Below are 19,899 nucleotides of genomic sequence, written 5' to 3'. Positions count from 1 at the left end.
TAACTGGGCACACCGGACCAGGCGTAAGGACGAGACAGTAGGAAGGGACAGGAAAGCTGGTAATAGGGAACCCAGGATCAAGAAGGGGAGAGTATTGACATGTCGTGGGGTTGGCAACCAATGTCACAAAACAATGTGTATATTAATTGTTTCATGAGAAACGAATTTGCTCTGTAAACTTGCATCTAAAATACAATAATAATAAAAAACAAAACAAAAAAACCTTTCCGATTATTTTTTTTAAAAACAGAAGAAGAAAGTCAGGTTGGAGTGTGCTGAGTGAGGGGTGGAGCACAACCAACACCACCGGAGAGGTGGGCTGCACCAGATCTCATGGTGGCCATGGAGCCTTAGTAACTGTTATCCTAGGGGCAAGGGAAAGTCACAGGCAAAGTCTGGACATGGAAAGGGTATGTAAAATGGCACCAAACGCTACACAGAGAAGAAAGAAAAAAAAAAAACAAACAGAACAATTCAACAAACACTGTATTTTGAATTGGTCACCCCAGCTCTGCTCTGAGCCAGCTGCAGCACCTTAATGGTTTGTGAGGTTCTTATAACCTCCCTTAGCCTCTATAAATAAAAATCTATAAAATGAGATGGCGGATTAGGTGATCTCTAGCAATCCTTTTCTCCTCTGCTGTTTTATGGTCTACAATGAAACCTCATCAAACTGGACAGGGTGTGCATCATTAAGGAGCTTACTTACCATAGAGTGGGAAAGGTAAGAACACCTGTTGTTGTTCTTCTAGGGCGTTACAACGTTTCAAGCTTGTGGTAGCGGACTGGCTATTTTGTCAGCCCATGGTCATGCTGGAAGTTCCTAAGGATTTTAAAAAGAGATGCAATAGTTAAGGGCTTGGCTGCTAACTGAAAGGCTGGGGATTTAAACCCTATCAAAGACCTGGTGATCTATACTCGTAAAGATTCCCGTCACCATCAAGTTGATTTCCACTCATAGCAACCCTGTAGGACAGAGCAGAACTGCCGCATAGGGTTTCCAAAGCTATAATCTTTATGGAAGCAGGCGGCCACATCTTTCTCCTGCAGAGTGGCTGGTGGTTCGAACCACTGACCTTATGGTTAGTGGATAAGCACTTAACCACTGCACCACCAGTGCTCCTCCCATAAAGACTACAGCCTAAAACGCCCCATGGGGCAATTCTTCTCTGTCGCATGGGGTCTCTAAGAATCAAAAATTGGCTCAAGGACACCAAACTACAATGGTCTTAGCAACCAATTCAACGAATAACATTGAAAGAGGGCACTTACATAAAGTGTGATAGTCTGCTAAGCTTAGACAATAGGGACCTCAACTGAATACTTCATTACAGAAAACTCTAGTGAGAGTAATGACTCTTGGGTGAATTTCATCAAGACCTTGTAACTGTAGAAATGCCTATATGTGATGTGTGTATCAGTTATCTATTGCAGTATCAAGCCATCCCAAGCTAAGTGACTTAAAAGAACAACCATTTTATTTCTCACAATTCCTGAACTGGCTGGGCGGTTTTTGGCTCATCTCATGTGGCTGCATTCAGCCGGGGTTTGATGCAAGTGGGATGTCAAGTTTCTCTCTCCCTGGGGCCTTTCATCCTCAAGGAGGTTGGACCAGGTTTCTTCACTGCAGGGCAGTGTTCCAAGATAGGAAGGTGCAAGGTGCAGTGCTCATTAGACATTTTTGCTAATGCCATGGTTGCTCACATCCCAGTGGCCAAAGCAAGTCACATGGCCAGGTCCAGGGTCAATGTGGGAGGGAGCTGCTCAAGGGCAAGGACACTGAGCTGTGAAGCACTGGGGGCCATTAGCGTAACAATCTACCGCAGTGTATGAACTTTCCCTCTTAGACACCCACTGCAAGATGTGCAACTTTAACTTATAAATTATGGCTCTTTTACAAAGATACAATATACATGTTATTACTAGAATAAGGAAGCGTTTGGAGTCACCTTATTAAGGTGCTGAATCCTACATCAAATGGCTCTGCTTGCCTCATAAAATTATTCATTAATTTTTAGCAGTGGCCTTGGGAAATTATGTACATAATATGTGGAGGAAAACAGCATTTACAATTATAATGAATCAAAGCAACTGACGCTGCAATACCACCACTCCAGTGTGGAACTTGAGGCTTGCTAATTTCATATTTAGCCTGATCCCATGTCCTTCCAATCACTCTGCCTTAGTATGGAGTACATTTATGTGCACGCCTGTCCTATCCACTAGAGTTCAAACTCCTTTGAGGGCAGGAAGCTTACCTCATACGTTTGTCTCCCTCACTCTTCCAGCACCTATAACACTAAATGTTGTTGATGGCTGCCCTAACTCATGGCAAGCTGGCCCCCAACTCATGGAGTCTGGTGTGGTCCAGAGGGTTTTTCATCGGGTGATTTTCAGAAGTAGGTCACTAGGCCTTTCTTCCTAGTCTTAGTCTGGAAGTCCAGCTGAAACCTGTTCAGCATTTTAGCAACTCTCAAGCCTCCACTGACAGATGGGTGGTGGCTGTACATGAAGTACATTGCCCAGGAATCCAGCCTAGGTCTCCCTAATGTTAGAAGAGATTTCTACCATTGAACTACCACTGGCACCCTTAATGCTAAGTAGGTACTCTCTAAATGCCTCTTAAACTAGTAAGCAGTTTCCACTTAACTAAACACATACTATATTCCAGGGGGAGCCCTGGTGGCACAGTGCTTAAGCATTCAGCTGCTAACCAAAAGTTTGGCAGTTCAAATCCACCAGTCACTCTCTGGAAATCCTATGGGGCAGTTCTATTCCGTCCTACAGGGTTGTTGAGTCAGAATCCACTCAACGTCAATGGGTTTTTATGTTCTACGGACTTGACTCACAGTCTGGATCACCAATTCTCCCCCAATGCCACAAGGTAAGTGTTATTTGCCACAGCTTGCCATTAAGAGGACTGAGGTGCAGAAACCCCAAGGTGTAGGTGCTGGAATTCCACCCCAGTTCCATCTGATGCCACTCACTTCACTGTACTGCTGCTTCCTGTGTGCAGCAGGAAGGAGAATTTTTGCAGGAAGAGTAAGGTGTTGAGAGGGGGCAAAAAGAAAACAGGAAGAAGCAGTAGACAGCAGGATCCCTCATACTCTCCACTACCTTTGGCGTAAATAAACACTCACTTAAGAAATTGGCCATAGAAACCGTGGTGGAAAACCTGCAGGAAAGCCATTCCACAGCGCTTAAAAAAAAAAAAAAAGAGAGACCCGTTTAACTGGTGATAGAAGCCCTGCTTCTGGGTAGGGTAGCACAATACAAGGTATTTAGGTGGCCTTCAGAGGAAAAGTTAGCCATTATTTTACATTTTGAATACAGTTTTTGAAATCGCCTACTAGTTGAGTCAGAATTGTAGTTAGTAGTTAATTTAGATCAGTAATAATACTAACAATAGCTACCATTTATATACTACAGTACATGTCAGGGGCTATGTAAAGCACCTTACAGTGCATGATCTCAATTAATCCTCAGAACAACCCTATGAAGTAGGTTTTATTATTCTCAATTTATAGATGAGTTTATTGTGGCCCAGAGAGACTTCCCAGCTTTTAAGTGGTGGATCTAAAACTTAAGTCTATTTGACTAAAAGCCCCGAATAACGTTTAGCTGTGTGCCTTGTGCGACTTTGGTGCTGGTGAAGTCAGGAATCCTGAATCCTATTTAATTATACTAAGCTGAGCACGTGTACGAGCAATTTACAAAAAAACAAAACCCAGGTCAGGATCTCTGTTCGCGTGAGCTTTAAAAGCCTACCTTGGGTAGAGAACGGTAAAAATCTCCATTCATTCACTTGTTTGCTCCCTGAACAAATATTTATTGCTCACTTGGGTATTCCAGGCCCGGCGCTAACCTAGCCCTAGGAGAGAAGGGTGAACAAGACAGATGTGGTCTTTGCTCCTCCTCCCCCAATTTTACTAGACTAGTGTTTTTTTTTTTTTTTTGCATGCAAAGAAGCAGGAACTGTATCAACTGGGGGGGGGGAGGGAAGGGGGAGGCTGGCTTAGCATCCGCTGCGCTGAAGCCTGAGGAACTGTTCGGAGCCGGCTGGGGTGGTCGCGGTAGGCTCCCCGGAGGCGGCGGCATCCAGGTTGGGAACTGGGATCGGGCTCAGGGAACCGGCTCAGAACTGAGCGTTCGGGGAGGAGAGGGTGGGCCGGGGCCGGGGCCGGGGCCGGGGCCGGGGCCAGGGCAGGGGGTGGACGAGGGTGGGCAGTGAGTTAGGGTTAGGGCGGGAGGATTCGGCTTCCCGGCGGCAGAGGGCGCTTGGCGCTGCGGTCCGGCGCGCCGGAGCCGCCCGCGCGGGCGCCGAGAGGAGAGGCGAGGCGAGGAGCGCGAGCGGCGGCGGCCACTGCCACGTATTCCCAGCAGTGGCGGCGGCGAAGGCGGCGCGGGAGGAGGTGAGCGGCGCTGGCGTCCGCAGGCAGGTGGGCAGGGAGCAGCGCGGAGGCGGCGGCGGAGCGGGTGGCGCGGGGCACCGGGCACCGAGCACCGAGCTGGGGGTGCCGGCGCCGGGACAGCGCGGTTCCCGCCTCGGCGGCTCCGCCTCCGCGCCGGGCAGCCGGCCGAGGCCCGGGCGCCGAGCGGGTCCCGAGCGCAACTCGCGCCGGCGGGGCGGGCGGGGGCTGAGGGCGCGAGCGCGTCCGCCCGCCGGTCCGAGGTCTGAACGCGGAATCCCCTCCGACGCCCCGCGGCCGGGCCGGGAAAAGTTGGGGCGGTCGGCGAACCCGCGTGGGCCGGGCGGGAAGTGCGGGTGGGGGGCGGGCTCGGGGCGGAGGACGCTGTGCGAGGGGGTCCCGGGCCAGGGGCGGGGGGCCGGGAGGACCCAGTTTAGGAAGGCGGGAGATGCAGGTCCTCAGGTCCCATGCAGCGGGGAGGAAGGGGTGCGCTCAGGGTCTCGGGTGACAGTGGGCAGTTGTCCGGCTCGGGCTCTGGGTGTGCGGCGGGGCTCTACGGATGAGGAGAGAGGGCGTGGAAGACCCAGAGGGGGCCGAGCCCTGGGGGCCGAGCCCTGGGGGCAGATGCGACGGCTGAGGGAGTCTCTTGGGGACTGGGCTTTGCTTCCCCCTCGCTTCTGCTCTGGGTGGACCTACAGAAAGGGGTCGGGCTCACAGTTGGTGACGCCTGTGGCGTCTTATGACCCGATGGGAGTTCTTGTAAAAGGTGGAGGAGGAAATTGAGCGTTGCTGTCTTTACCGCCACTGTAAAGCAACGCCCACTCCCCAGCCCACCTCCCTAGATCCACCTCCCAGACTGCAGGGCTTTTGTCCTGGGGAAGTTGAGAAGGAGGAGATATTTAGGTGTGTTTCAAGGTAAGTAGGATCGGGCTGCATGAAATCATAACTGTGTAACCCGTTGTCGTGAAGTCCATGCCACCCGTAGCGACCCTAGAGGAAAGAGTCGAACTGCCCTGTAGGGTTTCCAAGGAGCGGCTGGTGGATTTGAACTGCTGACCTTCAGGTTAGCAGCCCTGTGGCTTAATCGCTGCGCCAACTATGACCTGGAGCTGCCTGGAAAACAAAAAAGAAAAATCTCCCATCTCCTCGCACACCCACGCCATTTCTTCTCCAGACTGCCTTGTTCTTTGAGGAAAGCTTCCCTGGGTTGGGTTAGAAGGTCCCCAAAGCCCTGCAGCACATCTGCTCACAGCTTCGTGGGTATCCTGAGGGGGTATAAGACACGGCCTTTTATCCTCTGTCTGAGGTTGGTTATTTCAGAAACAAGTGGTCCTGGAGATACTGGATGCTTTATTAGAGCGACTTGTGTGGTGCCCCTTGACAATTGGAGATGACTCATGCTAGCTTTTTTTCAAATAAACTTTGTATTCAAGACATCAGTTTGCCAAGTCATTTGCAACCGCAGTACAGCTGGGGACCCAGACTGTGGACCTCTTGAGTTCTTGTTCTAGTCCAACATGTGTTGGCAAGGGGTATGGCCTTAGATGAGTCACTTGTCCTCTCTGGACCTCAGTTTCCTTATCTGTGAAGTGGGATTATAAAGAGAGGCTAAACAATCTGATGGACGCAGGAGTAGGTTTCTGAGGGAGACTGAAAGCTTTTTCCTTGTGAGGCTAGATCATCCATGCAAAATAAACCCCATCTTGTTCTTATGAAGAAGTTAAGATGGACTTAAAAGAACACAGATGGGAAGAGGGCAAAAACCAAAACAAAAAAACTAGTAGTAACTGCTGCTAGATTTAGAGTATGAATACAGTTCTCATGTAGGCATTTAGTGTACATTGCTGTCCAGCTATCTTTACTATAAAATTGGTAATTGTGCTTTAGAAAATGTGATATGTATCTCACCCGTGGACCTGAATTTTTTTCCTTTTTTAACCTTCAAGCCCGGAGTGGATGCTCAGTTGGATTGGTCTTGGTGAGGCCTTACCTGAAGGATATCCCCAGGACCTCGGGTTGCCATAGCATCATAGGCTGCCTTCTCATCTGACTGATGCTGGGATCCTTGTACCATCACATGTCTGTTATCTTTTCCATTCTGGCTTGATAAGTGGTGAGCTGATTCTTACTGCATCTGGCATTTCTGAACTTCCCGGGTTTCTTTTCAAGTGAGTGTCGTAAATAGGCAAGCATCCTGTTAGATGCAGCACATTAAAAATAGCTTGAGGTTCTAATGTATGTGTCCTGTCCACGCCCACCCTTTGGTTAGCCTTTCACTAGGACTTCCTGGCCATCAACTGGCCATCACATTTTCGACCATGAGAACACGGGCAGGGTTGAGATGACGTGGCCAAGGTGACATACCACGTTAATGATAAAGCCACGATGCTGGGAGGAGAGGAGGATTTTCATTTTTTGTATTTTTTCATAACTGAATGCACTTGTCCTTTTCTGTTAGTAGCTTGCAAAATCCATATTGAATTTGACCACATCATTTTCAGTAATCCTTTTTTGTCAGTTTTTTGGAAACTATAGTTAGTGGCTATCTCTGAGTGAGTAGTGGTAAAATTATATCGTCTCCAACAACTAAAGGTTTGACTAATTAGGTCGAGTCTTTAAAATATCTATAATATGTGTATGTATGTGTGTGTATGTTGAATTAATAAAAATCATGATGCTAACGCAGTGGTTGAGTTTGGCTGCTAACCAAGAGGGTGGCAGTTCGAATCCACCAGTCGCTCCTTGGAAACCCTGTGGAGCAGTTCTACTCTGTCCTGTAGGGTCGCTATGAGTAGGAACTGACTCAACAGCAGCGGGTTTGGTTTGGGTTTTAGTTTAACCATACGTATAATTTGAGCACTTACCACTTAATCAGGCAGGAATGAGAGTCATTTTACAGAGGAGAAAACAAAGCACAGGTGACAACTCTGAATTTTACAGCTGGGTTGGTCAAATTACCAGTGATAACTTTGAGTCCAAATGACCCCTAACCTGTTGGTGTCAAGTTGATTCCGACTCACAGTGACCCCGTATGACAGAGTAGAACTACCCCGTAGGGTTTCCGAGGCTGTAATCTTTACTGGAACAGATCGCCACACCTTTCTCTTGTGAAGTGGCTGATGGGTTTGAACCACAGACCTTTGGGTTAGCAGCCGAGCACTTAACCACTGAGTCACCAGGGCTCACTTTGAGTCTAGGTAGCCTTTTGCAAAAGTGGAAAAGGAACCTTTCATCCAGGGTTGTGGTGACAGTTAAATGAGATAGTGTATGTGAAAAGCAATATGTAAACTGTAAAGTACTCTCAAAGATTAGTAGTGTTGTTAGCCCAGGGTACTAGTGGACACTGTGGAACAGCATGATGAAATGGCAAGTCTATGTACCTTGGAGTCTGGCGCACCAGGGTGTAAATCCTGTGTCCATCGCCTGACCTCTCTGAGCCTGTTTTCAGCATGTGTGAAGTCAGGATGGTGCTGTCTGCCTTGTAATAAGTGAGGCAGACTGGTGAATTGCAGTAGGTGCTCAGTAAAGGTTGGCACCCACCCCTTCCTCTCCCATTGCCCACAGGCACTCAGGATAATGGGATTGATTAAGTCTTCCGTAGGAATTGTCCTCAGTGGAAAAATGCTTTTACGGTACATTTTTTGTACGTATGAACAATTCCTTCAGCTTTAGCCTCCTGTCCTAACCCCCAAACACAGTGACTATTCCGGGCCCTGAGATATTCTAAAAGCAGGGCATTGAACAAAACCAGAAGCAGGAAGTGGCAGGACTTTGATTAGAAGTTGAAAATGGATATAGCTAGTTTTCCCTTTGCCCATTTTGTGGTCTTCTCTCTCTCTCTTTTTTTAAATCCATCTTGTTGGACAGGGAGACAATACTGAATTTGGGGGGTTTCTGGAAGAGCTGTAGGGTAAGGTGGAAGGGCAGAGCAAATAGGGGCTGGGAGGGAGATGGAGGAGTTGGATGTGGCTGACAGCAAAGCTGGAAAGTTGGGCATGGGGGAAATCTCTGTTAGATGTGGGATTTGGCTACATATGGGGCCAATTTCCATCTAGTCTTGTAAGGCTCTCTTGTGGGACTTTGAAGTTTTTGTGCTCCAGGCGAATTTTGACTAGTTGTGGTGGCATCATAAATGAGTTTCCATAGTAAGCTCATATGCCGAAAAGGAAATTAAATTCCAAGAGAGTGTTTGTTGTGACTGATGCCAGAATTTCTCTGAGAATTTTATTAAGATTCAGTCAGTCTTCTAAAGTACTTCATAGCTCTCTGAGGATATTAATTAAGAAATAGTTAAAAAATAGAAGTGTCTCCTTTGTGAGCTTTAGAAATATGATCTTCCTAAATCTTTGGAACAAATGAAATCCAAAGATCATAGAGATTTCTATTTTAAAAGCATTTCTTCCCAAAAGTAATGTTTTCCTTCTCTTTCCTTCCCTCTTTAACCATTATTTTGATAATGAATTAATTTTAGTCTCATGTTTTGTTACCTAATTTGTATAGTAGAGGGCCAGCAAAAAAGAGGAAGACCCTCAACAAGATGGATTGACACAGTGACTGCAACAATGGGCTCAAGCATGACAGCAATTGTGAGGATGACACAGGACTGGGCAGTATTTCATTCTGTGGTACACAGGGTCACTATATGAGTTGGAACCAACTTGATGGCACCTAACAACAGCTATATATATATGTATATGTATAAAACCTTTAATGTTTTGATCTTTAATGTGCTTTTTATCTTGAGTTAATGAGTTCTTCTGGAAGAAATAATGTAGCAGGGTGGTTAAGAGCACAGACTCTGAAGCCAGATTGCCTGGGTTCCAATCCCGGCTCCACCACTTATTACCCAATGACTTATGGCGAATTACTTAACCTTTTTGTGCTTAAGTTTCTTCGCCTTTAACTGCACTGTCCAATATGGGAGCCACTACCCGCATTTGGCTGCTTGAATTTCCATTTAAATTAATGAAAGTGAAATAAAAATTCAATGTCTCAGTTGCACTAGCCACATTTTAAGTGCTCAAAAGCCACTGTGGCTAGTGGCTCCTATACTGGACAGTGCAACCGTAGAATATTTCCAGCCTCACAGAAAGTTATATTAGACAGCACTGAGATGGGCATTAAATAGTACTTTTATTTTTTTTGGTTTTTATGCATTTGGTTATTAAATGAAGTACATATAAAATTCTTTGAACCATGCCTGGTACATAGTAGGGGCAGTATAAGTGTTAGCTATTATATGAATCATTCAGCAATGCTCTGTGTTAGATGCTCTGCTACAGGTTGGTAGAAAGATTTATATCAACTTGAATTTGAATCCTGGCTCTGCTATTTATCATGTGACCCTGGGAAGTTACTTCTCCAAGCTTCATTTTTCTCACTGTGGAGCAATAACACCTGTCTCAAAGCTATTTTTAATATTGAATGAGATGATGTATGCAAAGCAGTGCTTAGCATATAGTAAGTGCTCAAAAATGCTAATTTTCTTTTTCTCTGAATATAAAATGATTACTGTTTGGTCTGCCCTTAAGTTGTTCACTGTTTAGGGGAGAGAGACACATGCATATTATGTTACACTAAATTAAGTAAAGCCAATTCAGCAGTATGAAAGAGGAGAGAGGAGTCTAACTCAGCCTGGAGGATTGACAAAGGAATGATTTTTGGGCATCTTAAAAGATGGGTGGACTCCCTCAAATTTGTGTATGGGGATAGGCGTGAGATTGGGGGTCGGACAGTTGTGATTCTCTTGGAGAGACAGACTCTTTACAGCTTGTATTTAATCCTCACATGAGCTGTGGGAGTTAGATCACATTACGAGGAATGCACAGATGAGGAAACAGGTACAGAAACGTGGGCATGTTCACATAGCTAGCAGGTGGTTAATCTGAGAACCAGCTATGATCTGTGCAATTCCGAAGCCAGACATGGTAGAAAGGCAGGCAGGGGCCTTGCATGCTCAGCCAAATATCTGGGGCTGTGTCCTGTCGGCTGGGGTTTTCCTCCAGGGAGAGAGGGTCAGGTCTGTATTGAAGAAAGGTAGCTCAGTGGGTTGTGTGGAGTATGAAGTGGACTTAGGAGCAGAGAAACAAGAATGTATTTAAGTAATTGGCACCAGAGATGATGAGGGCTTGATTTTAAGACCATGGCAGTGGTAACTGAAGAAAGAGGATGTTTCAGAATCGATAGAGCGTGGTCCCTTTGAATGTAGGAGTGAGAAAGGGAGGAGTGAAGTCTGAGCCTTCACTTGTTTCTCTGCCTCTCTTCCCATGGCAGTTCTTATCCCCCTAGGCCTGGGTATTGGAGACACTAACTCTGTGAAGACTAAAAGCAGTCTCCGTAGAAACCAGAATTTCCTCCTTTGGTCTCTTACTGACAGAGAAAGGAGTTTCTGAGTAAAACCTGAAAGCCCATTTCCCTCTCTGTGCCCACCTCCAGGCCTTACCATTTCCGCCTTTCCAGGAGCATGTTAAGAGGATGGAATTTGCATTCCTCAGATCCCATTTAGGAAAATGCTGTTTTGATCGTTCAAACTTTAAGGGAGAAGTGTCGAAAGGAAAAAGCCATCAGAGAAGGAAGCCTTCCTTGGGTGTAATCTGTACCCTACCATTCTCTGGTGGGCCCCTGTGGACTGGGAGTTCGGTCCTAAGTTCCGGCCATTTCCTAGGAGTTGATCTCTTTGTAGGAAGGGTGGACTGTGGTCTCTTGGCATGTGGGGGCTGACCAGGTCATGGCAGTGACAATTGATGAGCTCACTGTGTGAACATCATGGCCAGCCCTGGGGGGAGTCAAGACCACAGTCCCCTGAAGGATGCAGTCTCAGAGGGAAGCCAGGTCATGTCCAGGTGAACCCAGAGTCAAAGTAAGGGTTGATCCTGTTGGCTGGCATCCATATGTCCTCATCATAGGACACACTATTGTTGCGTCAGGAGTGGATTGGCCTGTGTCCTCTTCCTGCGTCAGTGTCAGACCCAGTAACAAACTTTGCTTTGGGGCTTCTGTTTTTCCAGATTCTATTCTATTCATGCCTTTCATATTGTAACCTGACTGTACAAATGCCTCAGAGTACCCCAAGCAGGATTTGTCCCCTCTCCCATGTGCAAAAGGGCCAGCTGTGACCATTAGTTGACCTCAACAGAAGATGCAGCAACAGGTGGAACAAATCAGAAGGAAAATCACCTGAACCCCATTCTGAATCAAGAGGTCTGATGAACCACGTCCCCTCCTGTTTCCTGGCCGCCTTCTAGAATTCCACCCCTCCCCCCCATACGCCTGCATGGCTGCCATCTTACTTGCCCAATCACATATAAGCCCTAATTCCCCGTAGCTCGGGGAGTCAGATCTGAGGAACTTCCTCCCCACTCCTTGCTCTGCACATTGCAATAAAGTTACTTTCTCTTCTCAAAGGCTAGTGTCCAGATTATTGCCAGGTCCCAGCATGCTGGACAGGTCTCACCTTCTGGGTTCAGCAACAGTATGGTTTGTTCTTTGCTCTGGCAGGCTGTAGGTTAGTCAGTCATCTGTTTATTTGGGTTGTATTCTTGTTGCAAGGAGGCGGCCAGGTTAACCTTTATTGGACCTGACTGCTTCCCAGCCTCATCAGTCACAAACCATCTCTGGTAGTGAGTCACTCTGCAGAAGACTTAACTCATTCTCTTTCTGCTTGATGTTTATTCCTTTCCCTTGAAGAGGTGACTTCCTAGTTGTAAGAGCACCTCTTGGTAGCCCCCTGTTGTTGTTAGCAACTGTTGAGTCAGCCCCCAACTCATGGCCACCTCATGCACAACGGAACAAACTATCACCCAGGCCTGTACCATCCCCCTGATCATTTGTGGTTTTCATTGTCCGATTTTCAGAAGTACATAGCCAGGCTTTTCTTCCTAGTCCATCCTAGTCTGGAAGTTCCACTGGAGCCTGTTCAGGATCATAGCAACATGAAAGCCTCCATTGACAGATGGGTGGTGGCTATGCATGAGGTACATTGGCTGGGAATCAAACCTGGGTGTCCTTCCTGGAAGGTGAGACTTCTACCATTGAACCAGCACTGCCTAGTAGCCCCCTATCCGTGAACTATTCAGGTGTTCAGTGAGTTTGTCTTGTGTGGTAAAAGTCCTTACCAGAAAAGGCATGTGGTTTAACGTGAGGATTGTATTTTTGCCTGGAGATATTAGCTGTCATGCCAATGTCTTGAACATTGTTTTAAGCAGAGCCCCTTTGTTGTTTTTCTTTTTGTTTCGTGTTTAGTGTTGGGGGGGGCGTGTGTTTGTTTTAATTATTACTGGAAAGCAAGATATTTATAAAATGTTTAAGTCTACAGCAGTGCCACTGTTCTGGCAAGCAGAAAGAATAAGTACATCTTTAGCCAGGGTACCATTGATTTATCCCTTCTTTTCCCCCACATTGTTGCTGTTTTGTGGGCATAACCATCTGATTTGTATACTGGTTCAGTTTAGATTTCAGTAGCGAGCGTGGAAAGATTCCTGGGCTGTTTGCCGAAGTGGAGGGATTTGTGTAAGTGGGCTTCCGTGCTGCCAGTCTTGGCTCGCCCTGCGATCCCAGGGAAGGTGGTGCTTTGTCGGGAAGGTAGAGCTTAGTCAGGCCATGTTTCTGGCTTTAGCTGGGAGCAAATCCCTTGGTGATAGTGGGAGGCCTCCCTTGTGGTGTTGAAAAGGGAATTCTCTCTTAATCTCATTTTTCTTTTTTATCTTATAGGGATGAGAGGGAGGAAGTAAATTCAGGGTCGGACAATTTGTAGCTTCCAAAGAGCTTTTATGAAAATTTTCTTTGCATCCCAATCCCTCTTCTCTGCTTGCTCTGAATCCAGCCTGTCATTACTAGTTAGAAATTGGGATTGAATTTTTTCAGTCACTCTTGGGAAGACCTTGGAAAATGTTCTTTATTAGAGTCAGTGCCTCTGACTAGCTGATACTGTTGGTGCTCATCTGAGGAGATTATGTCACGGAAACCTTGTTCTGATTGGTGCAGTAATTCTACCTCAGAGTAAGAACCCCGTATTGGTGGTGGGGGTGTTTTTTTTTTTTTTTTTGGCCAGTCAATTCAACTGCTTTTTAAAAAAAAATTATACAAGTAATATATGAGTATGTATTATGCTACTTGTACCTTACCCTCCCATTCAAATTTGTAGAAGTTTGTACCAGAAAATGTGAAGTCCTCCCTCACATAGCACTTCCTGTTCAGTCCTCACAGATAACCAAATTTAGCCATTTGATGTGTATTCTGAGACTATCAATCTGTGTAAACACAAATACATAGACGTACTTTTTCAAGCATAAACCTGATTGCACCATTTATGTTATTTTCCTGTTTGCTTTATTCATACAATATAACTTGGAGATGTTTTAAAATTCTACTTTTTTTGTTTTATTTTGGTAGAAATACATGTAACAAAACATTTGGCATTTCAGCATTTTTTTACAAGTACAGTTCTGTGGCATTGATTATATTCATCACATTGCACAACCATCACGACTCTGTTTCCACTTTATTGTATCATCATTAACAGAAACTCAAAGAGCCCCTAACAGAAACTCGAAGAGCCCCCTATACACAGCCTCCCCCCTTCCTCCCACCCCTGATAACCAAGGGAACTTTGCTCTCTACACTTCTGCCTCTTCTGGGTAGTTCAGGTAAGTGGGATCGTACGGTGTTTGTCTTTTTGTGAATGACTTGTTTCACTCAGCATAATGTTTTCTTCCATGTTGTAGTGTATATCAGAATTTTATTTTTGGAGATCTCTTTGTGCCTGTAGCTCTTCTCTAACTAATATTTTATAGCATAGATATTTCATAACTTACTAATCAGTATCCCGTTGATGGATGTGTAAGGCCTTTTCATTAGTTTTGCTGTCACACCCTCATACATACGCCGTGGTGCACTCCAGTGGTGTTTCTCCAGGAGCAGAATTGGTGTGTCAAAGGTTATATGTATTTAAAATGTCGTAGCACTCACACTGCTCCCCAGGGGTGTACTGTTTACCCATTTAAATGACTGGGGTCTGACACTGCCCGCATACGTCTGAGTAAAAGAAATGTGTTTAACAGGCATTTCATTGATTACCGGTGAGGCTGTGGGACTTGTCGGCCTTGAGTCGTGAGATTTTAGATGTTCAGAGTGACGAGTCTGTAGTGGACATGGAGGATGAGGGGACTGCGCCCCTGGGGAGCTCTGCTCTACTCAGGGTCGCGTCACCGGTGTGGCACAGTGGCACCTGGAAGCAAGTGCCCCTGGTTTCACATTCTCTTTGCTTGTCCCAGAGGCTGTGTGCGGTAATAGAACCCTTTAATTTTGGCGTAACCTATTTCTCTGAACCTCTCCCCTGAGGAACCAAGTGTTTTTAAGTGTCACAGTGAGACCAGCCTGTCCTACGGCTGCCAAGGCTGTTGAGGCCGCGGTGCAGGACTGGGGAGCTGAGCTGGGGGAACATTTAAGAATTCTGTGCTGCTGGAAAATCAGATGCTGCTGCTTCTGGACAAGCTCCCGGGAGTGTAGTGAGCTAGATTCTGTGTGCAGCGGTCTTCTTTCCAGCTGCATGTGGTGTTTCCCCTTCCCTGGCTAGCCTTGTCCCTCAGCAGTGTGCTTCAGGGAGAAGCTGCAGTTTTTTGGAAGACGTTCCAGGGGCTGACACCACAGGGTGGTAGACAGAGTATCCGGAGGCCCTCACAGATAGACTCACCCTGGGTGGTCCCTGTAGGGCTGAGCTCCCAGTGGACACAGTGGACTTTGGGATGACAGTGTCCTTTGCCTGCAACTCAAAGGAGACCCGAAAAAAGGAGTGACAGAGGAGGCTGCTGGGGTGATAAAGAGATGCTAGAGTCAGGTCAAGCTGATTTCAGCTCTTTCTCAGGCCCTTATTGCTGTCAGACTTAAGTAAAGTTATTTTATCCCCTAGGCCTCAGTTTCCTCATCTGTAAACCAGGGGTAATATTAGCACCTACCTCTCTGGTTGTTAAGAGGATCAAATGAGTAAGGTTAGTACCTCGGTAATTTTAAGTAACTGCTGTTACATGGGAAATCCTGGTGGCATAGTGGTTAAGAGCTGTGGCTGCTAATGAAAAGGTCACCAGTTCGAATTCACCAGGCGCGACTTGGAAACCCTTTGGGGCAGTTCTACTCTGTCATGTAGGGTCACTATGAGCTGGAATCGACTCGACAGCAATGGGTTTGGCTTTTTTGGTTTACTTTTGCATGTGTTCCCCTTTCCTTAGTAAGTACTTTTGAATGAATAAATGCATATTATATTTGCTAAATATTAAAGTGCACATAATCTAGTGACATTAAAGAGAGGGGGTCAGGAGATTAATAATTGACTAGAGGCAGACTAGGATCAGTTGAGGTTATGGGAATAAGGAATGGGTAAAGGTTTTGTCAGGGAGCCTCGGTGGGTGAGGAGAGCAAGTTTGTATATTCTCTTCTTACACCACTCCTGCTGGGAGGGAATACCTCCTTGCACACCAAAGTGCTAAACGCAAGGGCCTTTTTACTTTTCTGGAAATGCCACTTAGCTTTTTTCTCATCAAGCTTTCACATTTTAGATAGACTAAGTGCTGGGAGGTCATTTCAGGTCATTTCATTCAACTTCTTCCTTTTGTTTTTGAGGAGGGTGAGCGAGACCCTGAAAGGTAAAGCGCCTTCCCCAAGGTCATACAAGCTCAGCGGAAGAGCAGGGATATTGGGGTCCAGGCCTCCTTGCCCTGGGGTGTTGAGATTCTTTACTTTCTTCTCCACATCACTACACACTGCCCATTTCCAGGTGTAGGAAAGAAAACTACGTGGTGTTAGGCACTTTATAAAGGTCTCCCACCTAGTCCTGCCGCCGCCCTTGTGAGATGGGGCCACTGAAGTGCAAAGAGATGCAGTAAGTTACTATCCAGGGTGCGACAGAGCTGCGATTCAGACTCAGGCCTCCCTGGCCCCAAAGCCTATGTTTCTACCTTTTACCTCATTATGTTCCTAATGGTGTTGACCCTGGGTCAAAGGCTGTGCAAATTTCATACCGCTAAACCAGTTGCCATTGAGCTGACTCCAACTCATGGCAATCCCATGTGTGTTAGGTAGAGCTATGGTGCATAAGGTGTTCGATGAGTGATTTTTCAGATGTAGATCACTAGGCCTTTCTTCTGAGGCACCCCTCTGGGTTGACTCAAACCACCAACCTTTTGGTTAGCAGCTGAGTACATTAACTGTTGCACCACCCAGGTACTCCCTGTTATACCTCCAGTCACCTGTTATTACACTGTTTTGAGAGTTATGTGCGTGTGTGTGTGTGTGCATGTGTTTTCATGTATGATGGCAGGTTCATTTGAAGTTCCTAATTTGTTTGCTGATGGTTCACCCAAACCAGAAGTTTGAGGCCTGCAGGTCGAGAGTGGGAAGGGATGTATCCAAGAGCTCCAAAGCAGCCCAGACCACGAGAGGTCCAGGTGAAGATGCTACCTTGCTCCTGGGAGCTGAGCAGTGGTGGGTGAGCTCTCTGCCTGTGGGCCTGGTTGGAGCAGAGCCACCCAGCAAGGATGCAGGTGGGCCCTAGGCAGACTGCACGGCTTGTAGAATGCCAAGATACAGTAACCCATGACAGAGCCTGGATAATGTGTGTGAAAATTAACTAATGATACACACAGATAACAGTGGTCTGTAGTGTGAGAAAGATCTCAAAGTAGTCTGTACTAAGTACCAGATGCACTCCCTAAATATAAGTCAGCAGAATGGAGCCCTCACCCTGGCTCTGGAGGTCTGAGAAGGCTTCCCAGAAGAAGTGCATATTAAAATGAACCTTTCCCACACCTTCAAGAACAGGTAGACTCAGCTTCTTATCTACCTTTCAGTTTACAGATAAGGACACCAAGACCCAACAGATGAAATAACTTGTTCAAGGTCACCATTGCCATTGAGGGCTTTTTGATCCACCCATTCATGTGGTTAGTTGTTAATGGGTGTACCTACTAAGCCTGCTACTTAGCACCCGGTAGGAGCTCAGTATTATCAAGTAAATGAATAAGATCCCAGTTCAGTTCTCATCCTGGCTCATCTCTCAGTGAGATTAGAAATTAGCTTCTTAGTTTTGTTTCTGTAGGATGGGTGTAGCGCGCCTGCCTCCCTTCTAAGCTTACTTTCACTCAGCATCCATTCAACACGTACTTTTTAAAATTTTTTAATTAATTAATTGTGCTTTAAGTGAAAGTTTACAAATCAAGTCAGTCTCTTGTACAAAAACTTATGTATACCTTCCTGTGTACTCCAAGCTGCTCTCTCCCTAATGAGACAGCACTCTTCCTCTCCACCCTGTATTCTCTGTGTGCATTCAGCCAGCTCCTGTCCCCCTCTGCCTTCTCATCTCGCCACCAGACAGGAGCTGCCCAAGGAATCTCATGTTCTACTTAAGCCAAGAAGCTCACTTCTCACCAGTATCATTTTCTGTCTTATAGTCCAGTCCAACCCCTGTCTGAAGACTTGGCTCCGGAAATGGTTCCAGTTTTGGGCTAACAGAAGGTCTGGGGACCATGACCTCTGGGGTCCCTCTAGTCTCAGACCATTAAGTCAGGTCTTTTTATGAGAATTTGAGGCCTGCATCCTACTGTTCTCCTGCTCCATCAGGGATTCTCTGTTGTCAGCACATACTTATTGAGTGCCTGCTGTATGCTGGGCACTGTTGTAGGTGTTGGGAATTTTATAGTGAACAACAGAAGCTAAAATCCTGTCCTCATGGGGCTCGTTCTGCCGTGCAGGCTGGCAGACAATGAATGATCACCATGCATGGCATGTGCAATGGTGATGACTGCTAAAACGCAGGTGGGGAGCAGACGCAGTGCCAGGGGCAGGGGGGTGGTGGTGAGATTTTGAAAGATGGTCAGGGAAGGCCTTGCTGAGAAGGTAGCATTAGAACTATGACCTGGAGGAGGTGAAGGAGGAAGGAATGCCCTGGGGGAAGAGCTGATGTGAGGATGAAGCTGATCTATGCTGAGGGAGCAGCAAATGTAGAGGCCCTGAGGTAGGCAGGTGCACCTTCTCCACGGTGTAGAGGTGGTGTAGGGGCAGGGTGGCCAGAGTGAAGTAGGGGAGGGGAGGTCAGCAGGACATGTGGCTGAGAGTATGTACGTGGATCAAAGATCCAGTGGGTCCTTGCTGGCCATTATGAGGTTTTTTTTTTTTGCTCTAGTGAGATGGGAGCCATTGGTGGTTCAGTGGTTGAATTTTTGCCTACCGTGTGGGGGATCCGGGTTCACTTTCGTGGCCAGTGGACCTCATGCACAGCCACCACCCATCCCTTAGTGGAGGCCTTTGTGTAGCTGTGTAGCTGAACAGGTTTCAGCAGAGCTTCCAGACTAAGAATGGACTAGAAAGAAAGGCCTGGTGATCTACTTCTGAAAATCAGTCAGTGAAAACCCCGTAAATCACTACGTTCTGATCACAGTCTATCACCAGGCTGGCCCAGGACCGGGTTACGTTTCGTTCTGATGTGCATGGGCTCGCCATGAGTTGGGGGCTGACTCGACAGCACTTAACACTAGTGGCTATAAGCATAGACTCTGCAAACAGGAAGGTAGGTGGGGACCAGCTCACCTAGGGTTTTTTCCAAGTTCGGATGCCCACCGTGCTGCATGTGTGTACACGTGTGCATGCTCGCCTGGATGTTTTGTGGCGACTGTTTTTAGGCAGTTTTTTTTTTTTTTTTTATTGTTGAAAATATACACAGCAACACATGCACCAGTTCAACAATTTTTATATGTACAACACAATGACATCGATTACATTCTTCAAACTGTGCAGCCGTTTTCATCCTTTTCCGATTTGTTCCTCCCCAGTGGACATATAAACTCATCTCCCCCTAAGTTTCCTATTTAATTTTTGAGTTGCTGTTAACAGTTTGATCCCATGCAGTAAGTTATTTAAAAGAGCACACAGCTCAAGGCAGACATTCTTTACTCGTTCAGCTAGATTGTTCGGTTTAAAGAAGGCTTTAGGGATATTTTTGGCTTATGGTTTCACAGTAGTAGGCAGCTCTTTTTCAATGTTAGTGCTCTCCTGACCCTTGGCCCACTGCCCCTTTCCCTCTGTTCTCTTTCCTCCTTGATGCCTTTTCACCCCCCACCTACCACCTCCCCACAGCTGTACCGCAGCATGAAGAAGAGAGAGGAGACAGACAAGGCCAGGAAACCGTGTGTGGCAACACCGCTGGGTGCTGCAGAGCTTATCAGCTTATCCCTGGGCCTGTGTGGTGAACACTTAAGGTATTCACCACCCCAGACAGATTTAGAAAGTGCTGAGGTCAGTGTGCAAGCTCAATGTGTTCAGCTTCCCAGATCCTTCTGTGTGTAAAGTCACTGTGCCGTGAAAAGAGTTGAGTCAGCTCCCATGGTCAGCGGGCCATATTTGACCTTGAAAATACAGGGCAGGAAGGAATGTCCAAATGTACCTATGGAGAGAGCAAGTGAATTGTCTTGTGGCCTTTGTACCTGGGGCCCTGGGCCCCTTTCTA

At 46.6% G+C, this 19,899-nt stretch overlaps 1 long non-coding RNA gene across 1 annotated transcript in view; it reads left to right on the top strand.

Moving 5' to 3' along the window:
* The first annotated feature begins 3,998 nt into the window (after window positions 1–3,998).
* LOC135231757 (uncharacterized) overlaps window positions 3,999–19,899 on the top strand; it is an 89,935-nt gene continuing 74,034 nt past the window's right edge. The window contains exon 1 of the long non-coding RNA XR_010322504.1: window positions 3,999–4,102. This is a non-coding gene — a long non-coding RNA (uncharacterized LOC135231757). The remainder of the gene's footprint in view (window positions 4,103–19,899) is intronic.

Source organism: Loxodonta africana, chromosome 7 (genome assembly GCF_030014295.1).
Source record: "Loxodonta africana isolate mLoxAfr1 chromosome 7, mLoxAfr1.hap2, whole genome shotgun sequence".
Classification (NCBI taxonomy): domain Eukaryota; kingdom Metazoa; phylum Chordata; class Mammalia; order Proboscidea; family Elephantidae; genus Loxodonta; species Loxodonta africana.
Note: the sequence above shows the minus strand (reverse complement) of the source record. Positions and strands in the feature narration are given on the sequence as shown.